Source organism: Triturus cristatus, chromosome 4_1 (genome assembly GCF_964204655.1).
Source record: "Triturus cristatus chromosome 4_1, aTriCri1.1, whole genome shotgun sequence".
In the NCBI taxonomy this organism is placed as follows: domain Eukaryota; kingdom Metazoa; phylum Chordata; class Amphibia; order Caudata; family Salamandridae; genus Triturus; species Triturus cristatus.
Window position 1 is genome coordinate 1,043,730,075 of NC_140585.1, and position 22,624 is coordinate 1,043,752,698.

Here is a 22,624-nt window from a genome sequence, read left to right on the forward strand (position 1 = left end):
GACTGCCTGGTGTCCTGAACGTAAGTGATGACATCCTCATCTACTCCAAGACAGTCGAGGAGCACTACCGACACGTCCGGGCCACCCTCACGCGCCTCCAAGAGCACGGAGTCACCCTACACCGGGAGAAGTGCCAGCTGTTCCAGCAGAAGATCGAGTTCTTCGGCTACGTTTTTACCAAGGAGGGCATCCAAGTGGACCCGCGAAAGTCGCAAGCCATCAAAACAGCCGCGGCCCCCGCGTCAGTGGCGGAGGTACGCAGTTTCCTAGGGATGGCCACATACTGCGGAAGGTTCGTCCCGAATCTGGCCACCCTAGCTGAGCCCCTGAGACGCCTCACCAAGACAGACGTGGCGTGGCAGTGGACGGACACCAAAGAGCATGCCTTCGAAGCGATCAAAGAAGCGCTTCTAGACCAGACAACACTGGTCTACTTTGACCCGACCAAGAAAACCGAAATCCTAGTGGATGCCAGCCCCGTAGGGCTAGGGGCGGTCCTGACACAAGAACAAGAACCCGGACAGTGGGCAACTCTGGCGTACGCTAGCAAGGCCCTCACCGACACGGAGAAGCGATACTCCCAGATCGAGCGGGAAGCACTGGCGATCCGGTGGGGCTGCCGCCATTTCCATCTTTATGTGTGCGGGCACCCATTCACAGTGGTGACGGACCATCAGCCGCTAGTGCTGTTGTTCCGGGGAACAGCTCCACACCCGCCCCCACGCATTGAGCGGTGGGCCATCGGCCTGCAACAATATCACATGAACGTAGTGTACCGGCCAGGGGCCAAAAACCCGGCAGACTTCCTGTCCCGTCACCCACAACACGACAGTGCACCCGAGCACAGGGACACTGAGGACGACGCCGAGGAACACCTCGACATGGTGGCGGCCTTGACGTGCCCCAGTGCCATTACGCTTGGAGAACTCCGAGAAGCAGCCGACCAAGACCCCGTGATATTCAAGGTCAAGAATACCATCCTTGAGGGAAACTGGCAATCGTTTCTACAAACGGCGAACTCGTGGGCCAGTGGAGACCGAGAGGATCTTCAGCACATGTGGAGGGTACGACACGAGCTGAGCGTGACCAGAGGGAGACTCCTTCTAAGAGGGTCCCGAATCGTCATTCCAGGAGCACTCCGGACAAGAGCGACCCAGTTAGCACACAAGGGGCACCAAGGGACAGAGAAGATGAAGGCCCGGATGAGGGAGAAAGTCTGGTTCCCGGGGATGGACGACTACGTCACTGACACCGTCCGCAGCTGCCAGTCATGCCAGATAACAGGAGAAGCCCAACCACCGGCGCCCATCATGACTGAAGAGCACGGACACGCCCCCTGGGAGAAGATCAGCGTGGACTTTGGGAGCCTACCCGATGGGCGAGTCACCCTCGTCATCATGGACAGCTATTCGAAGTACCCTATTGCAGAAGCCCTACCGTCCACCACGTTTGTCCATGTGAAACCTGCCCTGGAGAAGGTATTTGGGATGTTCGGGTACCCCGAGGAACTGCGGAGTGACAATGGACCCCCGTTCCAAGGGCACGAGTTCGAAGAACTCTTGAGGACACACGGCGTCAGACACAGGCGCATCACCCCGCAATGGCCCCAAGCCAACGGGGAAGTGGAGCATTTTATGCGCACCATCAATAAGGTACTACGCATCGCGGTGTCCGAACAACTAGACCCCGAACAAGAACTACAGCGATTCCTAGGGGAATACCGCAGTACTCCCCACTGCTCCACCCGACAAGCCCCCTGGGCGTTGATGTTCCAAGGAGCTCGCAGGGATGGGCTACCGGTAGCCCCAGGCTGGGTGGCACCACCCTTCAGCGAAGAAGAAGCGTTCCGAAGGCGCCAAAAGCGAAACGACAGAGTCAGTGAGGCTCGTAGGGCCATAACCCGAGAAGTTCAAGCAGGTGACACCGTGGTCCTCAAAGAGCGCCGGCCAGGAGGGAAGTTTAAAACTCGATATGAAAAAGGATACTGGAGAGTGGTTGACCGCCGAGGGACCATGGTGACAGCGCGTCGAGGGAGAGACCTGGTCACCCGGAACATATCGTGGTTCAAGGTGGTGAGGAGGCCCGCAGATAACCCCGAGACAGCCGATCTCGACGTGGACCACGACATGGACGACGACTCAGGGGACACACCCTGCTCAGACCGACGGAGCAACACAGACTCTGAGCCAGGTGGCGCCGATGGCACCGGAGGTGGGCCAAGGCCAGAAGTACCACCGGAAACCTCGGCCCCAGGCGCCCGAAGGGCCACCAGGTATGAGCTGAGGGAGAACCCCAGGCCCAGCAGTCGGCTGAGAGACTTTGCGTGCCAAGTAAGTGACGCAGCGAAGTAACAAAAGAACTGTTGTCAAGGACTGAGTTGAGAAGGGATGTTACAGTTAGCGCTCTAGCGTTTCCGCTAGAGCGCTGTCGAATGCGCACAGGTTGCGCTCACGTCAAGGACGTGAGCGCGTACATATAAATAATAAACGGGCGGACGAACGGCAGTTCGCGCCCAACTAGCAAACTGTGTGTGTGGTCCCTCATTGTGCTGCCAGCTAGCGAGGCTTCCCCTGGGCTCCCCAGGCTACCCGAGGGCTAATCCAGGGCACTACCCCTCCCAGACAGAGGGCAGGGGTTGAAACACAACACCCGGGACACCCAGACCTGCAGGGCACGGGGTGGCGAGCTTTGGGTTGGATGGGCCCCCTCCACCCCAAAGGTGGGCTCATATACAAGGGCCCCGCGCCTCCGCCCGGCTGGCATATTTAGGATGCCACATACTGCTGAATCACAATTCAGTGCATGTTTTGGCGACAGCGTCACAAAGAAAGAGACAATTCAAGAAATCCAAAGGCTGGAAATGACGGGGCGAAGGTGAAACTGTTTTGGTGCCCCCGGGTTCAAATTCCCCACGGAGTGCGTGCCTCACCCGCATGGGGTTAATGATCAAGGGGGAGGATGTGGTCCGTCGGCTTAAACTGCCGACTTTGGTGCAGGAAACCAGGGTTCGAGCCTCGAGGTCACGTCCACAACCTGTGATTCTGGGCAAATCACTTAATCTCCCCGTGCCTGAATATGTAATGTAAATACGGTGCTCATGTACAGCGCTCCAATACCTTCGGGTCGTGTTCGCGCTATATAAAAGATGCAAAAAAAAAAAAAAGAGGGGTGCTCTTGCATTATAGAGCCTTAACCCCCCCCCCCCCACTAGCGGCTACATGGGGGTTCTGCTACCGGCTGAGTGGCTAGCTCGCTAGCTCACAGCATTGATTTTAGAGTAAATATGTGACTCTTAATGTCACGTCACTATCCCTGTCACGTGCACTGACACTTTGACTCGTGCTTTGGGGTGGGCTGTGCGATTTGAGCACCACGAAAGGATTGGGTAGGTTGATGTTCGAGGCATTGAGACTGTAACACTCGCCGCATTCGTTCGGGTTGGTGTTTGGGTTCGATGGCAATGACGTTGGGGGTTCTTAGGCATCATTTGTGGGGGGCGATTTATGGGTTCAGGGAGCACGGCTGGGGGTGTTCACGATGGGATTACTGCTGTTTGTATAAATGTGTTGCCATTAAAGTGTATACTTCAGTCTGGGGTGATTGTATTGTATTGTAATTGCATTTATATAGCGCTTACTACCCCTGGCGAGGCATCAAAGCGCTTTTTCGGTGAGTAGCACCCTACTCCGGAATCCATAAAGGATTAGTGGTGAATTAGTATAGTGAAATACGAAAGTAATTTGAGTGGTGGATATTAGTCAGTTAGTCAGTGTCCAGCGGTTCGTGACACTGATGTTTGAGTTAGTTCTACACAACTCAAGCTCTGTAATGAAGGAAGCTAGTAAATGGGGTTTACAGTCAGAATTCATGACTTGTGCATAAGGGACACTGGAATTATGTGGCAGGGGAGCACCAAAGTAAGCGGCAAGACTAAATTATACAGCAAGAAAAGGCAAATTATGCGGCATAATGCGCCACATTTGTTGATAGTATTACTTTATTATTGCATCGCTTTTACACATGGTTATACTGTCTGGACAAAAACTCTCACCCTATTAGTACCAGCGCAACTAGCAAATAAAGAAATAAGCAACTGAAAGATGGCTAGTTAACCTCTGCTAAGGGCCTTCAACTGGGCATGAACATATGTCATGACATTTTTAGTAACTTTTTATCTGTTTGAGCTAGAAACTATTTTTTTTGTTGTTAAAATCTACAGATTATGTGGCAGATTATAGATTATGTGGCAAATCGGTAAATATGTGGTACAAAATCCCTGGCTGCTGAATCGCATGATTCCCACAGCCCTGGATACATGTTAGTCTGCATGATAACAAACATTCAGCTCAGCACTGAGAGGGTACCACTTTGCGTTCACCAGAGTTGATGTTTGGTTTCATGTGTTGCTACTGGGTTGGCGCCATAAATTAGAGGGAAACTTTGGTTTTGCTCTCAGTATCTGTGGGTGTTGACTTCAGACTTTGGTCTTCATGGTGGAAGACTCTTCGTCTGAGAGCCTGCTCGGCATTCATAGTATTTGATGCTGATATTAAGGATAGCGTTCTGCATCAAAAGTCATCAATGATAGAAGGTGATCGAAACGTGTTGATGTTAGAATTTGCATTCAACATTAGAGGGTTCATATCCCGCAGGGTTTGCACAGTCGTCTAAGTGTTAATGTAGGGGTTTACTCACTACTTTGGGGGCCGTCGGATTCAGGCAAGATGCCATGCATTTGCTGGTATGGCTGTTGATTAGGGGTGTGCTCTGCATTGGGGTGCACTGTCTTTGGTATCCATGCTCAGCCTTTGAAGTTGTTGTCCTCCACAGTGGTTTACTGAGACCCGTAGACAGATATGTGATCTGCATGTGTATGCTTCGTTGTTAGGGATGGCATTCTAATTTTGAGTGAGTTTTTTGGTAGGGTTTTTAGTATTCATAATGTAGTATGTATTCATATGTATTTGTACACAAAAGATGAGAGGCAATTGAAAAACACAAGTCGTGTCCAATTTGTTTTTGCTACGGTATGCAATAAGTCGGTTTATGTTTGAATTTTCTTTTTATTTTCTTTATTCTCAAAAAAAGACAGACACACGCAGCCAACAAGTTTCGCCCAACACATGGGCTTCTTCAGGGCAGTGCGATTCTACTAGAAATAGTTGTATTTGAGATGAATGACTGTGCCAGAAAGTGTAGTGTTGTTGATGTGGTGTAAATCCGTTTAGTACCTTTTGAGAGATTAATGTTTAAAAAAAGTGCCATTTAGGCTTCAAAAGGTGAACCATTTTTAGGTCTTGTGACGTAAGCAGCGCATGCGCTGCTCTCGTCTTACGAGGCTTCTTGGAATCGATACTATTCCAGAAGCCTCGTCCTAGCTCTGCCTTCAGCTTTAATTCGTGCGCGTCGTTTGACGTCACAAATGATGCTAAAGACAGTGCAATGATTGCACTGAAGGCATGGCAATCATTGCTTGTTGCCACCCTGTCTCCTTTTAGCCACGCCCAGCAGGATTGGATCTCTTACCCGCAGCGTGACATAGTAGGTATATTATCAGCTTACCGCACTTTTTTTTGTAAACTTGTTTACCTTTCCTTTCTGTTCCCCTTAGTTTCGTTTTTTTCTTCTTCTCTTTTTATCTATCTTTGGGGTCGTTCTTCTCTATCATGTTCTATTCCTCTGCTCTCGTGCTAGTCTCTTCTGCTTTTCCGTCCTTTCTTTTCTCCCACAATGGTTTGACTACTTGTGTGTGGGAATCGCTATCTCTCCAGAGGAAGCACTGTATGTAGTAAGGGCAAGGTACTTATATTGTAAATGTTGTTGAAGTTGATATTTATTGTATAATTCAATCAATCAATCAAGTAACTTGTAAAGCGCACTACATACCCGAGCGGGTTTCAAGGCGCCTTTTCGGTGTGCGCGGGCAAGGTTTAGGTGATGTAATTCTATATTGCCTGCAGCGGTCAAAATGCATATACTGTTCCCACCTATTGCCATCCACACACTCAACAAACTTGTACCTCCTAACTGCGCGTCAGCTTGCCGCACTTTATTTTGTAAACTTGGTTATAAAGTACACTCCACCATGCCATTGACCTCATAGCATTGTGGAGTATTATTTGCAAATATTGCTTATTTCGCGTTTTACCGACCTTACGCGGATGCTAGTATAAGGACACTGTTTTCGATAGCTTGGCTGTCATTGCACAACCGAATGTATTCTGGGAGTTGTAGTCCTGATGGGCAACGACCGAAACATTTAGCATAACACAGCTGATAATAGACCCGTGACAGAACAGCCCAAGACTAGAAATAGGTTGACCTATCGTACACAGTTTAACTGCACTTAAGTTATGCATGTTAAAAACAAAAAACACTGCTCAGTTGGGGGGGTCATGGTATTAGGAGCTAAGGGCATGATTCGGACACGTGGAATGGGAGGGTATTATCTACTTTGTGTTACTGCATATGGAAACTAAATCTATTTTTTGTTATTTTACCTCTGCGTGACCTGCTCCTCAATGGGCAGTGCACGTTGTGTATTTATTTAAACTCCGCCTTCTGGTGGCATAGTTGACAACCCAGAGTAGACGGCACTGAGTGCAGCTGAGTGCACCGAAGGGTCGTGGACCGTGAACAAGCTGTTGTGCAGCCCACCATGCGCCATCCGGCACTTCCCATGAGTGTGTCACGTGACCGCTGACGGGAAGCTTTCCTTTCCGAGTGGCTTGATTTCTAGGATTAGTCACCAGCAACTACATATGCTTATAGCAGCTCTTTGATTTACTTCCCATTTAGGGCGTATTTTTCTTCTTTCTTAAAAGTTTATACTGTCCTAAGACCCGGGAGAAGCTCCCATCCTTAACGGTCCTGGTTTGCTTCGGACTCTACTTGCAAGGTTAAAGCTCGGAATCAAAGCATACATTTTTGTTGAGCGAGGGTTTGTATTCCTTCAGTCTCCTCACACTGGCACAGATGATTCACATGAGAATTGACCTGTCTGTAAGAGGACACTTCTGAACACCTGTATATCTCTCTCAGCCCTGTCTCTCTCTCCCCTTATGACCTCCATGCGTCTCCCCCTCTGCCCTTGTTCCCCTCCCACTCACTATCTCGCTCCACTTTCCCGTGTGTCTCTCTCTGCCCTTGTTTCCACCTCCCCTGTCTCTCTCCCTTTCTGACCACCATGCGTTTCTCTCTCTATGCCCTTGTTTCCTTCTCTCTCTCGCTCGCTCCCCTTCCAATCCTTATGTGTGTCTCTCTCTGCCCTTGTATCCATCTCCCTCTCTCCCTCCTTCTGACCTTCAGCAGTGTCTCTCTCCCTCTGCCCTTGTTTCCTTCTCCCCCTCTCTATCTCGCTCAGTGGTCGAAGTGGGGAAAAAAAAGTAGGGGAACTGTGGGCGGAGACTCAGGGGGCGAGAATAACCCAAGGTTTGGATTAGTGGGCGGAGTCGGAGGTGTGGCTAGAAATAGCAAAACATACCAATTTTTGAACGTTTGGCATTTCACTGACCAGTTACAGCTTATAACGTTATTTAATTCAAAGAATCAGTAAACATGTTTATTTGAGGTTTAATATACAAGTTGTTTATATTTAATTCATTTACAATGTGGGACATGTTTCCAATCACAGAATATTCCAAAAACGCTTATAAGTGGAATCATAAGCCATTTGTCTCCGAGCCATGCAGTTTCTTTCATCTGTACTTCTCCTCCCTTTTTCTAACCATTTCTGAACATAAAATTCAGGTTTAAATTCTATGACAGGTGGCCCCACGATATTTATGAACATTGTAGAAGACAGACGATTTTTAATATTCTGTTCCGCAGTGGTGTGAGCACATCATTCATTACACTAAAGCCACGTTCACATTCAGCAGTTGAGGTACAAAAGGTGTTTATAATGTGCATTAATGGTTTCAGGCTTTCAGAGATGCAATTTTTATTTTGTTTGTACTCTCTGAAACCAAGGATGTACTGCCTGGTATCAAAGACATGCAACCTGCTACAAAGGTTTTGTAATTCTCCCTCACCGTATAAGATGTCTACTGGATCTGGCCAATAAACTGGTTGTAGGAGTTTCATTCTATGTACTAACTCTTTGTATTCTATTTCATCATTGTTTGTGGTTGTGCATCTAGAAACATTTGATGCATTAGACATTGTCATCCTTTTTCGCAGGTTATTTGCTAAGCTCCTAAAGAACTGTGCCCTATTGATGCTAACACAGCCTTTGTTCTGTTGCAGTCCTACACCAGCAAACTGCATCCGTTCAGCAGCATCTAATGCAGTTGTAGCAAACAAAGGGCCCAGGTGCATCAGCCATTGATTCAAACACTAAAATCTGCATCTGTGTTGAACGATCGGCCTCATATATGGTCATATCACGCCGCTGCAGCCTTCTGGATAGGTCACCCAATTCTGTGAGAGCATCATATAAAATGCCCATATTTTCAACAAACACCAGGGAGGTTAATAAACGGTTTAAACCAGCATATTTCCTCTGCTCAATGTCACTCCTCGTTGAGTCTTCGGAAGATTCCATGAAATGTTTAATAAGTCCTTTGTAGTTATTCCAAACAGCTCTCACAGATCTTTCACTTGAGGACACCCAACGTACATCTAGCACCTTTCCAATTGCCAGAAGTCTTACTTCTACCTCCAGAGCACATTCCCCAAGCTCTCTCTGATTTTTCGGAGAGGCATGGTAGGTGGTATATAGTTTATCAAAAAAAAATTGAGCTGATTAATGCCTGCGACTTCTTTACAAACATCACCCACAGCAAGCTCCAGCTTGTGGTTAGCACAGTGCCATACACTCAACTGTGGATATTTCAGTTTCAGAAGAGTTGCCACACCGGATTTCCTACCTATCTTACTGGAAGCACCATCTGTTACAAGCTGAACCAAATGACTTTTTAAATACTCATCAGTAAAACCGTGTCTCTCTAAGCATGCAAGTAAGGTATCTAAGATTAGATCTGCTGCTGTGCTTGGCAACTCAACAAGGTCCAAGAAAAAGGTCAGTGGCTCATTGTGTTTATCAATACATGCTCTTACACAGATAATTAGTGTGGTCAATTTACTATTTGTGAGCTTAGGGACATATTTATGGGAATGGTGGCGAAGGGCAGCAAAGCAAGTTACTTTGCTGCGCTGCCCTGCGTCACATGGAAAGGGCGGGAATGTGCCGTATTTATCCAATATGGTGCATTCCGGTCTTTTCCCCCTGCACTGGCGCCATTTCGACAGCCTAGCTTCAACACAGGCACACTTGCCCCATGGTGCAAGGGTGCCTCCTTTGCATGCAGGATTGTTTTTGTGCAGGAAGGGGCACCTTCCTGTACAAAAACAATCTTGAGAGGCTTTTTCATCTTTCTATGTGGGCTGCAGAATAAAGCACAGTTTGAAAGAGGAAAAAGCAAGGAGAAATAAAGATATTTCTCCTAGTTATGCCTCCTCTGGGGCAGCGCAAGATTTTGCCGCATTCTCAGGATTCCAAGTCCTTGTAAATCTATGAATGCGTCAAAAACCGTGGGGGTTGTGTGGGAGACTTTTATTATTGCAGGAAAACTACTGCGTGACAAAGCCGCTGCTGCTCTAGGGTGTGCTGCTTTGTAAACCTCCCCGCAAGACTGGTGGTGAACCTGGGTATGAATTGTGGTGGACAGGGCTTCAAGTTTACCCAACTGGCCACCGGTAGGGTTCACCTGCTGGTGCTAAGAGACCAGGGCTTCTAAGGTCTAGTGGGGCCTTCTAAAGTCTATCATGGGTGCTCCCTCAGGAGTGGTCTGATGGACAAGGCATGAAGGCTGAACCAGGTTCCCCAGTTCCAAATTTAGTAGCTCTGGCCATAATGCCACATCCTATCCCCACCGAACACCCTTCTGCCCCACTGAGTGAAATTCGCACTGTCTTCACCTACAACCCAATTCTGCCCCATTATAAGCACCTGGATGTGACTCATTTCAAATTATGCAGTGCCTGAAAAAAAGTAACAAAATTCTGGGAAAAGCAAATACTCCTAGGGAATGCAGGATTATGTAAAGCATGCAAAATATAAGCAGGAACGACTTGTTACCTTAACGCTTTTACTCTTGTTCAGAAATCAATGAGTATTTTTTGTCTCAAACATTGAGGACATGAATATAGGGCTCCTCCTGTACACATGTGTTAAGCAGGGCTCAGAGACAAAGGAACTCTTCAAGAGAATCTGATCTGACTCGCGGAAACCCACAAGGGCTCCTTCTTATCCACAAATTGTGCACTCTTGATTGTCAGCGCCAGGATGCCTATTAGGTGAGAGTGCGCTTTACAAATGAGATAAATAAAAAAATAATTCTTATTCATGTTAGCCAGCTAGCTGCTCAAACATAGTATAGCACGTATGTATTCAAGTGTCCTGCAAAGAAGAATGAGTGCGAGTAAGTAAATGTGGGTGTGAATGATTGAGTGCCTGAATGTAACTGAGCATGAGTGAAAGAGTGTATGTCGATGAAAGTGAGAGAAAGTGAGTGAGAAGGAGTCACATAGAGTAAGTGAAACTGTAAGTTAGAATGAGGTAATCAGAGTAGGAAAAAGTGGTGAGACTGAGTGAGTGAGAATGTGATACCGAATGTTGAAGAGTGAGTGCAAGTGAGCAATTTTGAGTAAAAGGGAAAGTGAATGAGAATGAATAATGGGGGTAGTGAGCCTGAGTGAGATAACATGTGAGCAAGCAGGACAAAACACAAGCCTTGGCAAAGTGGAGGTAAATATTTACTTATGGGAGGAACATATTGTGCATCTTGAAAAAAAATGTGGTCAACTCCTGGGGATGTTGTCTTGGCACAGTAATGGCTTTGGAGAGAATTTGTGTAAAAATGGGGTGTTGAAAATAAAATGCAGTATTTGACCCTATAGTTTTTTTTTCAAAATTATCTTGGGAGTAGCAACACCCAGACTGCAAATCCTCCGGGCCCTCCTTTATCTCTTCTTAGTCTTACAAGGCCCAGTAAATCGCACTCTTTTCCAAATCTTTCTAAATATTATCACTATCATTATAAACTGTTTTTTCTATGTAATTTTCCTTTGATGGGAAGAGGAGGTTTCTGAGGTGGTAGTATCAGGCAAGTGACACTACTTGGGCTCCCTCTGTTCGAGCCTTCATGGAGGATCCCTCTTCATTGCTACCTCCACCTGACCCCAGACTCCGCAACGCACTCCCTTACAGGCTTGATTATCCACTACTCCTCTCCAGTGCACCTTATCTCACAGCTGACCTTGGGCCCCAGCCCCATATCAGGCACCATCGGGCTCCACTTTCATTTTTCCCGGTAAAAACATTAGTAAAATCACCTTCAAACTTAAAACATTGAATATAGCAGTAAATATAATTAGCACACACTTTAAAGTATGTTCCACAGTAGCCCTTATGACCCGACTGCTAATTAAATAAACAAAAACAGAAAGGCCATGACAAGGCCGGCTTTAGCGCTGATGCGAAAGTCTTTTTTGGCGCCACACCAATAATCACTGCCATACGCCACAAGTGCTCCTCATCTCCCCATAGCCCCTCCCCCTCATGACCTCCTCCTCGGATTCCCTCACTGCCACCCTCCACCAGTGCCCCTCATTTCGCTGTAACCCCTCCCCCTCATGACCTTCTCCTCAGAATCCCTCACTACCATCCTCCAGCAGTGCCCCTCATCGCTCCCTAGCTCCTCCCTCCCCCCCATGACCTCTTCTTCGGATTCCCTCACTGCCACCCTCCAACAGTGCCCCTCATCGCTCCATAGTCACTCCCACTACCTCCTCCTCGGATTCCCTCACTGCCACCCTCCAACAGTGCCCCTCATCTTTATGTAGCCCCTCTCTCATATGCATTTCATTTGTTGTGTAGCGCTACTCATATCAGTGTAGTGTGTGTCAGTACTTTACACCACGCACACATTATCCAGAGACAATGAATCATACAAGTATGTAAATCAGCCTACAGGGAATGTCACATAAGCCAATGAGGATTACAAGGTGTATGAATCACATGTCATCCATACTGGTGGGCAGTTATTTTAAGAGGGTTTGGTCTGGAGAAGCACAAACTCAGGATTTAAAGAGTACGCCAGTGGTTAGGGGTTGGCTTTACTGATAAAAATGTATATCTGCCCAAAGATACTCATTTTAGCAACATTAGAATAATGAAAGACTGGGGAAGTTCTAACTATATCACAAAACAAAAAACGCGAAGTTCTAACTATACCATTCAGGTTTGCATGCAGCTCTTTGATGACAGTTCATTGGTCACTTTCCAATTGTTAGGATTGTAACTTCTGAACTGCAAGTAACACAAGGATCTCTGTCACAATGACAGTAACCCACTGAGCTTCCACATAAAATACAGTTCATCTGCACTTAACTACTAACAGAGAAATGATTGCTCTCCAGCAGGATCATTAATACCCAGCGTTATCTGGGCATTTTTTTATTGTCCTATTGTTGCCCTGCATCAGCCATGATAATGATAAAAACGGATTAAATGAAGCACACACAAAGTACATGTCCTGCTGCGCCTGTGCAGAATTTAAAAAGAAAAACAAATAGTGACACATTCTCCTACCTACTCCATTAGTCAAACTTAGTGTCGCAGCCTGATGTGATAAGCAGCTGCATGGGTTGGGAAAGGTGAATCGAAATAAACAAACTTATTTTCTCCTGCGCTGCATAGAAAAAGAATATCCACGCAGCAGGACAGTAGGCAAAGGTTACCGTGGCCAAAGAAAGGATTTCTCGCCTTTCGCCATGCCCCTGTTGGAGATGAAGGGATGAAAAAATAAACAAAGCCTCGTTAACATGTAAATGGTCTTTTAAAGACCTGTGAAGTACTCAGGTACGGCTGCGATAATCTCTGAAACTGTCTGGGTGTGCGCGCCAGGGCTTTGAAGCACTTTGAGCCCCATGGCGTTTCGCGCCTGCCTTCAAGCCCTTACTAGAACCGGGCCTGAATTAGGGCAGTCCCGGGACGCTTTTTTTAAATCAAGAAGTAGGGGAACGGACTAGCATAATTTTTAAAAGTAGGGGCACGCCGTGCCCTTCCGTCCCCCCCCACTTCTAACACTGATCTCGCTCCACTTCTGACCCCTTGTGTATATCTCCCTCCCGCTGCCCTGGTTTCCATCTCACCCTCTGTTCCCCTCCACTTCTATGTGTGTGTACGTCTCTCTCCTCTAGGTTCTGTCTCCCCTCCCTCAACGCCTCACCCCATGTGTCACTCTCTTCCTCTGCCTTGTTTTCGTCTCCCCTCGCTCTCTGCCTCGACGCCTGACACCCCCGTGTGTCACTCTCCCCCTCTGCCTTGTTTCCGTCTACCCCCCAACCCCCGCTCTCTTCCTTCACGTCTTCACTTTGCTTGAGAAAAATACAACCTTTCAGTTCACTCCTTACATTCTGAAACAAGCATTGAAAATGCAATAGGTCTCGCCTTTTATTACGTTATAGCCATTTGCTTTGCTTTACAATACCATTAGCAAAGCAAATGGCTTTAACTTAATCAAAGGCGAGACCTATTGCATTTTCAATGCTTGTTTTTAAATATGATGCTGAAGGATTCCGAAATTTACCTTCCCCATTTTTACAAGTCCCTAGGCTACCTAAGAAATCAAGATAAAAGACTCCTCCGAGTATAATGACCCTATTCTCAAGAATCTGGAAACTATATGAAATTCCTTGGAATCATCCACAATTAAGAGTTTCAGAATGTGTTCCACTGGGATTGCAGTGGTCCCAACGATATGATCTAATGGTTCAGTTTAGGGTTTCATGTAATACAGGATTTCTTCGGAAAAGGGAACTTTTTATCATGGCAGGAAATAGTAGATCGAAATACTAACATGAACATGCATCTCTTTTTTATTTAGTTATGCCCAGATCAAACAGTTTTGCTTAGGAATAACAAACGGAGAGGAAACTAATGGAATGTATTTTAGCTAAGCGCTTTTTGTACTAAGAATTAAAGGGCTGGGGAACTGGTATAGACTATTTAAACTTACTGCTAATAAAGGGGAGATCCCACATCACCTAGAAAGAATTCAAAAGTCCAAGGGTTGTTACTTTAGCATCAAAGTTTGGCAGGGATATAATAAATGGAGCTGTAAGGCAGTAAGAGCAGCTAATCTAAGGAGGATGGCTCTATTTAGCAAATGGATGATATACTATACCCCCGCCAAACTTCACAAAATGTATCCAGGCATCGACCCCAATTGCTTTAGATGCATACAAGCAATTGGATATTGGCTACATACTGTTTTTACATGCAGCCATTTAATGGACTTCTGGTAAAATATTTTTTTTGAAATTAGTGAAAAGCTATCAATTAACTTCTTTTCAGAAGCCCCGGCGGCCCTTTTCGGTATAGTAGAAATAGCAGAAGAATTAACCATAGTTCAGCGCCAATGGATTTTTATTGCCACCTTAGTGGCAAGATTATTAATTCTGGCAAACTGGTAATCAGAAGCGAGTCTGACAATTTCTCAATGGCTTATTAAAATGAGGAGAGTTTTTACTCAAGAAACTGCGTATGCAAAAAGGGTAAGCTCTTTAACAAAAATAAATAATATAAAGAAGAACTGGAATTGAACATCAGAAAGTGATAGCAAATGGTCTATGTCCCAAAATTAAATAAATCAGATATGAGCTAGAACAGAAATTAGATAAATGTATAATTTAACGATCCACTACTAGAATACCTAAAGTCTTGGAGAAGTCCCTTCACATTAATAGATAACTGTGCACCCATTTTATCAGCAAGAGCTCCTACACTTAGTATATAGTGGACTATATTAGTTTTAGGATAGCTAGATTAAAGTATTGGGACGCACTTTATTGTCAACAACTAATCACGCAGGCACTTTAGAAATATTTGCGCTTATTTATTGAATTAGGGAATCTTCTTGATGAATTTTTGGTTTAAAAATGAAAGCCTAGGGGGGCGACTGTCAATTATCAGAAGTACTCATCCTCTATATAGAAAGGGTACACTTAATTTGGGGAAAGGAATTTGGAACGAATTGTAAAAGGCTACTGTACCTTTGGTTTTTTTTCTCTCTTTTCTTTTGTGTGCTCTGTCTTTTTTTCATTTCAAAAAGCAAAAATGTAATATATGTATGTAATATATTTTTCAGCTGCCACGTCAAAAAAACACCCAAAAAAATAAATGCAACTGATTTGGCTTGCGACCCTGGTCCAGCATAGTCAGGTAAATGGCACCCCATTTTTCTCTAACATCTCTGCTACAATTGTAAATCGATCCTTCAGTGAGAAGACAATTCCAGAATGTCTCAAAAGAAATGCAGTTATTCTCTTACTAAAATGAAACAATTGTTGGAACCTGTGCTATTGAGCAATTATCCGCATTTATTAATCTAGGGATGCCATTGAAATACACGTAGATGGAATGTTTTTGATAAAGATGACTGGAGATTAAGTAGAAAACATGGGAAGGAGACCGTGCCAGTGGCAGTGTGGGATAATCATTGCAGACTGTCAGTTAGGTGGAGTAGGGATATTGATCCTGCTGAATCTATCCACTGTGACTGCTCCTTTGGATGTTCCCACACTGCAGTAACGTATGGAGACAGAGGGCTGATTCTCGACTTCCCTAAATTTCAGGAAGTATCAGGCAGGATTGGATCTGTTACTACCTGTGGAGTCTCTAATACCTATGTGGTGCTGGAGGGCTCACATATTTTCCCCTATAGCATTTGTCATATATTTTTTTTACATTAATGTTAAGTGTGATTTGATATGTTGAATTTGATTTGGTGTGTTCTTAATAAGATGAGTAACTTCTATATAATCTGAGGTAAAAGCACTCTATGGCTAAATTGCTCAAATGACAGGACTTCAGCGGGTTCCAGCTCATGGATGCCAAGACAGAAGTAATCTTGAGTGCCAAAAAAACAGGATAGTTTAGGATTATGCTTCCAACTGCCTTCCTTGTTTGTTTAGAAGGTAGAGACATTGTTACTCAATTGAAGATGTATGATGGTGGTTAACTGATGGATTCCCAGTACACTCTGATACTCTGAATTGTTATGGTTATTAAAAGCCAGAGGTGTGGAATTCTAAACAATATCTACTTGTCCAATCGATGAGTTGCTTCAGAAATCTACTCCTCTGGCAAAAACATAAAATCCACTTGTTCCATTTGGTGCCATGCAGTAAAGGTGTTCAGATTATGGCAGCGTTCTCATTATATCAGAGCTCTGGTAATAGCGCCTCTGATTATGCTAGACTTGATAATGCCATATGTCATGCTTTGGATTCTAGCAAGGCTCTGATTACATTACCTTTCTGATTATCCCAGGCTCTGAACCTATGAGTGCTCTATTTAGGTCAAATATTTGAATATTTACAGGCTCTACTTATGTATGGACAATGTATAGGAGACATGGTCCGAATACATCACCATTATCATTATGCTGGACTTAGGATACAGCAGAGTTATGGATGCATATTGTTCTGAATGAGCCATCTCTCTCTTTCTTAGTTTCTGAGGAAGAGCCTTGTGAATTGCTCTGGCACATTTACATTAATTATACCAGTATCATTTAGAGTGATGAGCAAAAAGGAAAGTGGTAGTCAGCATCAGAATAAGACAGTAAGCATAAATGGGTTAAACTCAGTCAGAACATTAATATAGTTATAGTGCTTTTTCGACCCACCTCCTCACAATCCTACTTAATCAGACAGTTCACTAGATCCTGCATTCATTCTAGCTGCTGTATTTAGTGACAGAGCAGGATGTGCCCGCACCCCGGGGCATGCCTTTTATGATATATAGTAAAAGGGGTCCAAATTCTTTGTAAAAGTGATCTCCAAATACATTCTACCAGTCATGGCCTACCTCACCTGTTCCCCTTCCATCAACTCTATTTCATCTTACTCCATCCTCCTTGATCACACGCTGCTACATCCCCTGTAGCCTTGTACCTTACCATGCCATTCTCACCTCCCATCTCCTCAATTCCACCCCAGACACCTCCCTGTCCTACCGTCTGCCCCTAAAAACACCTCCTCTCCCTTATTTCACGCACTATCGCCTGCCTCTTCTTTCCTCACTTTGCAACAAGTTACATACCTTTGGTAACTCTTTATCTGGCAGAGACTCTATCTAGCTGCAGATTCTTGATTCTTTACCTTAGAATATTCCCCTGGCATTAGACTGGATCCAGATGTTTTTGTGAGCAGTACCCCTGTGTGCTGGTACATGGTGTTGTTCAGCTCCTCGTGCGTTGCTGGCATTGCCTACGCCTGGAGTGATGCATGTGGTGCTTGTATAGGTGCCACCCCAGCATGCTGACATCAGGTTTTTTCGCAACTTTAGACTCCAGGAGCACGGAGCTATAAAGAATGCTGACCACTGGTGTGTGGAGCTAGGGTCCTGAAAAGGGAGTAGCCCTGTACCCATAATTCCGTTTGCAGAATGGGGTGGATGGGTGGGTCGGTATGGAATCTTCAGCTAGATCAGGTCTCTACCAATAAGGCGATACCCAACTTAAGTTACTTGTTCATCTGACAGATACTTCCAGTTGCAGAATATTTTCTTAAAATAGATACCCAAGCAATACCTCTCCAGAGATCGGTCGCAAACTTGGTTTAGACTAGGAAGTCCTGCAGGACCGACCCAGCAAAGTGTCCATACTGATGGACCTCACTGTCCAGGCAGTACTGCTTCGTGAACATATGCAGTGAGGCCCAGGTTGCTGTCTGGCAGATGTCCAGAACCAGAACTCTGTGTGCTAATGCAGTGGTCGCAGCCTTTGCATGCAAACCCTCTCGGGGTCAGTTCTTGCCCAAAACATAGCAGATCTTAGTGCAGAGTACAATCCATTGGGACATGGTTCGTTTCCGCCCGGCCTTCTCCTTTTTTGGCTACTACATATCCTGCGAAGAGCTGATTGTCCACTCGGAACGGTTTTGTGTAGTCAAGGTAGAACTACAGCGCTCCTTTTTGGTCCAGCCGGTGGAGTCTCTCCTGTTCCTTAGTGGTATGAAGCAAAGCATGAAAAGGTAGGTAAAGTTATGGACTGGTCTATGTGGAACGGGGTAACAACCTTTGGCAAGAAGGATGTTTGGTTCCAAAGGACCAGTTTGTCTGGGAAGAAAGAGAGGTATGAAAGGCCGAGATGACAGCGCCTGCAATTCACTGGCCCTCTGGGCAAATGTAACTGCTACCAGAAAGCCCTTCTTGATGGTGAGAAGCATAAGAGGGAAGGTATGAAGTGGCTTAAAGGGAGCACCCATTAGAAAGGTAAAAACGAAGTTAAGGACCCACTGAGGCATAACAAAGGGAGCTGGACAAAATAAGTGTTGCAAACCTTTAAGGAACCTATTTACAACAGGGGACTTAAAGAGAGAAGGTTGATCTGGCAGCGGCACGAAAGTGGAGATGGCAGATAAATAACCTTTCAACATGCTCAATGCAGAGCCTTGCTGGGCCAAGTTAAGAATAAACAAAAGACCTTGGGAAAGGAGTGCAGCTAAAGGGTCAACCTGTTTGGCTTTACATCATGCCACAGATTTGCTCCAACGGTTGTAGGGAGGCTGATGGAGGGACACTGAGCTGCCAAGATAACATTACAGACTTTGAACGGAAGGTCAAAAGCGGTCAACTGTTGCCACTCAATATCCATGCATGAAGCCGGGGCATTGACAAGTTTGGGCTGAAAACTCTCACCTGCTGCTGTGACAGAAGATCTTCCTGAGGGGGCCACCTTATTGGAGGACCGATAGCCATGCTCAACAGCTCGCGATACCAGACTCTCCAAGCCCAGTCCGGAAGCACAAGGATGACTTGGGCCTAGTCGGTCTTTATCTTCTTGAGAACTCTGGGCAGGAGTCGTATGGGCATAAAGGAGTACAGAAGGCCAGAGCTCCACTTGAGACGAAAACATCTCCGAGCAAGAGCCACCTGGGAAATCCCTGTGCACAGAGTTGCTGACATTGGGCGTTCTCTGCGGTGACGAACAGATCTAACTCATTTTCTCCCCATTGCTAACAGAGACCTTGCAACACCTCCAGGTGGAGACGGCATTCATGATCCCCTAGGCATTGTCAGCTGTGTTGGTCCGCTCTGGAGTTCAGAGAGCCCGCCAAGTGTTGAACTACCAAGGAAATACCCTGATGTTCCAGTCATGTCCAGGGACGTAGGGCCTCTTGACAAGGGGTCCACAACCCTACTCTGCTCTGTTTGTTGCAGTGTTATCTTTGAACACCTGTGCTAACTTTCCCTTGATGGAGGGTAGAAAGGCTTTCAATGCCAGTCTGATCACTCGGACCTCCAACAGGTTGATGTGGAGTCCGGGTTCCGCCGACCTCTGATCTTTACCTCTCGCAGATGGCTGCCGCAGCCCAGGAAGGCATCTGTCACTACTGTCAGATCTGGTTGGAGAAGGGAGAGGGGTCTGCTGCTGACCCAATCAAGTTTCCTTAACCACCACTGCAGATCTTTGGCAGTGCCCTTCAAGATCTGGACTATGTTGGTGAGATTCTCCTGATGCTTCGCCCACTGGAACTTCAGGTACCACTGCAGAGCACACATATGTCAGCGGGCATGGGGCACAAGCAGGATACAGGAGGTCCAGAGGACCAGCAGCCTGAAAACATTGGTATTATAGCCTGAATATCCTGAACTCACCATTCGGGAGGATAAGCCCGAAACCTCACTGTGTCCAAAACAGTTCTGATGAAAGTGGGAGTCTGAGAAGGGGTCCGGTGTGACCTTGACATGTTGCTGATGAACCGCAGCGAGTGCAGGAGAACCGCCTTAGTCTGGAGGTGGTAGCCGACAGCCTGAGGCGTACCCGCCTCCAACAGCCAGTCGCCGAGATAGGGGGAAGACGGACACCCCTGATGTCCGCAGATGAGCTGCAACCACCGCCATCACATTGGTGAACACCCGAGGGGCACTGTAAGGCCAAAAAGGAGCAAAGTGAATTGAAAATGTGTGTGAACTATTGTGAACCACAGGTGACATCTGTGGGCAGGCAGGACGGCAATGTGGAAGTATGCATCCTGCAAGTTCAATGCTACCATCAAGTCACCGGAGTCCAAGGAAGACAGGACTTGAGCAAGTGTAACCATTTTGAATTTATCCTTTTTCAGGAAGAAATTGAGAGGGCGCAGGTCTAGGATTGGACAAAGGCCTCCATCCTGCTGAGCACCAGTAAGTAGTTGGAATAACAACCACTACCTACTTATGATTCCAGGACCCTCTCTATAGCTCCCTTGGCCAGGAGAGCCACCACTTTCTGGCGGATCAATGAGATATGGTGCTCCGTCAGCCTGTCGCAAGTAGGTGACATGGGTGGAGTGATAGTCATGAACGGGAGAGAGTAGCCCCTTCGGACAACCTGGAGAACCCAGCAGTCCGATGTAATTGACCTCCAGTGGTGCAGGTGATGGCGTATCCTGCCTCCCACTGGATGCCGATGATGCCCGGACGGCAAACTAAAGGGGCTTGGAGGTTTTGGCTGCCAGGGGTGGTGGACTGGCTCGACCTCTGGCTACCTAACCCACGAGGTCTGTGGGTACCGCGTCCTCAGCCAGGCAGGGGGTGGGAAGCGTGCTTGCCCTGGTAGCTGGGTGGGAAGAGATGTGGCCAGAACCCCCGTCCGTGGCCGCGAAAGGTGGACTGGATTGGTGAGGGGCCATGGAAAGGCCCAAGAAACTGGCTGAAGCTCTGCTATCCTTGAAGTGCTCTAGCGCTAAGTCCGTCTTGTCTCCAAAGAGACGGGAGCCCAACATAACATAACATAACGTGTATTTTTAAAGAGCACGTTTGCCCACAAAGGGGCATCTTGGCGCTGAATAACAGCTGTTTATTGTTACCCAACTCAATGGTACTCAGGGCATGACCAAGAGCAATGTCTCGGCATCCCCTGAAAAGCCAGTGGTTCTCAACTCGGCATAGTGCCGTAGGGCCACCGATGATGAAACCTCTTTGTTTAGTGTGTCAGTCATATCCAGCCCACAGCGTATGGCGTGTCCCTCCGGTCAGCAATAGCTTGGAAGAGTATAGCTCAGGTCTCCTCGGAGACCATAGGCAGCACCAGTGCAAACAAATCCCAGAGTGAATGGGAGTATCGGCACAAAAGGCACGTGGTGTTCACTGACCACAGTGCCAGCTGCCAGAAGTACACATCATCTTTCCCAAGGTATCCAGCCTCTTGCATGCCCTGTCCAGTGGAGTAGTAGGGAATGCACCAGGATTTACTCTGAAAGTGGAGGCTTGGACCACCAAGCTCTATGTGGTGGGGTGCTTAGTGAGGAAGTTGGGGGTCCCCTGAGAATATGCAATGGCCAATTATCCTATTCACAGAAGTCCCTGAGCAGGGCTTGGACTAGAGCCCAAGTAGGATGTCCATGAGGGCTACATTAAACAGGAGAAGCGGTTCAAAAGGGGTGACTCCCTGCTGAAGCACAACCATCAAGACGTTCGTCTTGACAGCCACGGAGGGCAGCTGAAGGTCCAAGACCTCAGCCCTCCTCCTCACCACCATAGCAAATGAGGCTCCCGCCTCCATAGCCACATTAGGAGAGACCAAGCCAGTTTAGGGAGGTATCTAGTCTACGGGCATCCCTAAATCCTGACACCAGGTGTCCTAGGGGACATTTAGGGGCTGGTATTCACCAAGGTCTAGTGGCCCCTCACAGTCATCCCCAAGTCCTAGCATAAAGGAATAAGGCACAGGCTCCAGCCTGGATGGAATGCCTCCAGTCGGTGCCACAGTCAGCGCAAATAATGCCTATCTGGCTTCTTGTGTGGGATGAGTATGGGGACAGCACCACCGGTGGGCACTGGGGACGTCTGCAATGGGTCTGGAAAGGTTGAGGTGGCTCAACTAGCACCAGTCCGGATTCGTCCATGGATCCAAGGGGCCCAGCTGACACGGGGGCGAATCAGCCCGCAGAGGGCAAGTTGGGGCTCCTCCCGAGCCCACGGGCCCGAAGATGCTCCAGCAGGGACAGCCCGCCCACATATGAGGTGCAAGGCCCCATAAAATTTGAAGAGTTGGGCGGGGGTTGCTAAGGCTCCTGGAAACTCGGAGAGGCATGGAGACGGCACAGGCGCAGGCTCAACCACAGAGCCAGGTCTCAAACGCTGACACTCCCTCATCTTGTTGGATGACTAGACAGATGGGGCAAAGTCAAAGACCTCTTTGACTTCTTGTTCTTTTTGTCCTTGTGGGACTTGCCCAGACAACTTTGAGTGCGATGATGAGCTTTTGGAGTAGCTCCACGACTGATCCTGGGACCTTCCTCTTGACTGGGATCAAGACTGTTATGGCACAGAGCTTGAGGTACAATTCCCTCAAGGCCCTGTGGTGCAAGGCGCAACAATCGAAGCAGGTCTTGGTGTTGTGGTCTCGCCCCTGGCCCAGAGGAAGATGAGGTGTGGGTCCGTCACTGACATTTGCTTGTGACAGGTGTCAAAGGGCTTAAAACCAATGGACATCCATGCCACACCAGGGGACTAAGTCCCAAAACTCTTCAAGAAAAGAGGCAAATAAAGGTGAGTCAAAAAATGGCTGGGGGCAGCTCTTCTCTGGATCTGCGCATACTGGTGCGGCAAGAACTGACTCAGTGT

The 22,624-nt window shown here is 47.0% G+C and overlaps 1 protein-coding gene across 1 annotated transcript in view; it reads right to left on the reverse strand.

Moving 5' to 3' along the window:
* Positions 1-22,624, reverse strand: part of FBXL13 (F-box and leucine rich repeat protein 13) — a 1,209,524-nt gene that overhangs the window by 583,991 nt on the left and 602,909 nt on the right. The gene's annotated exons all lie outside the window — the stretch shown is intronic.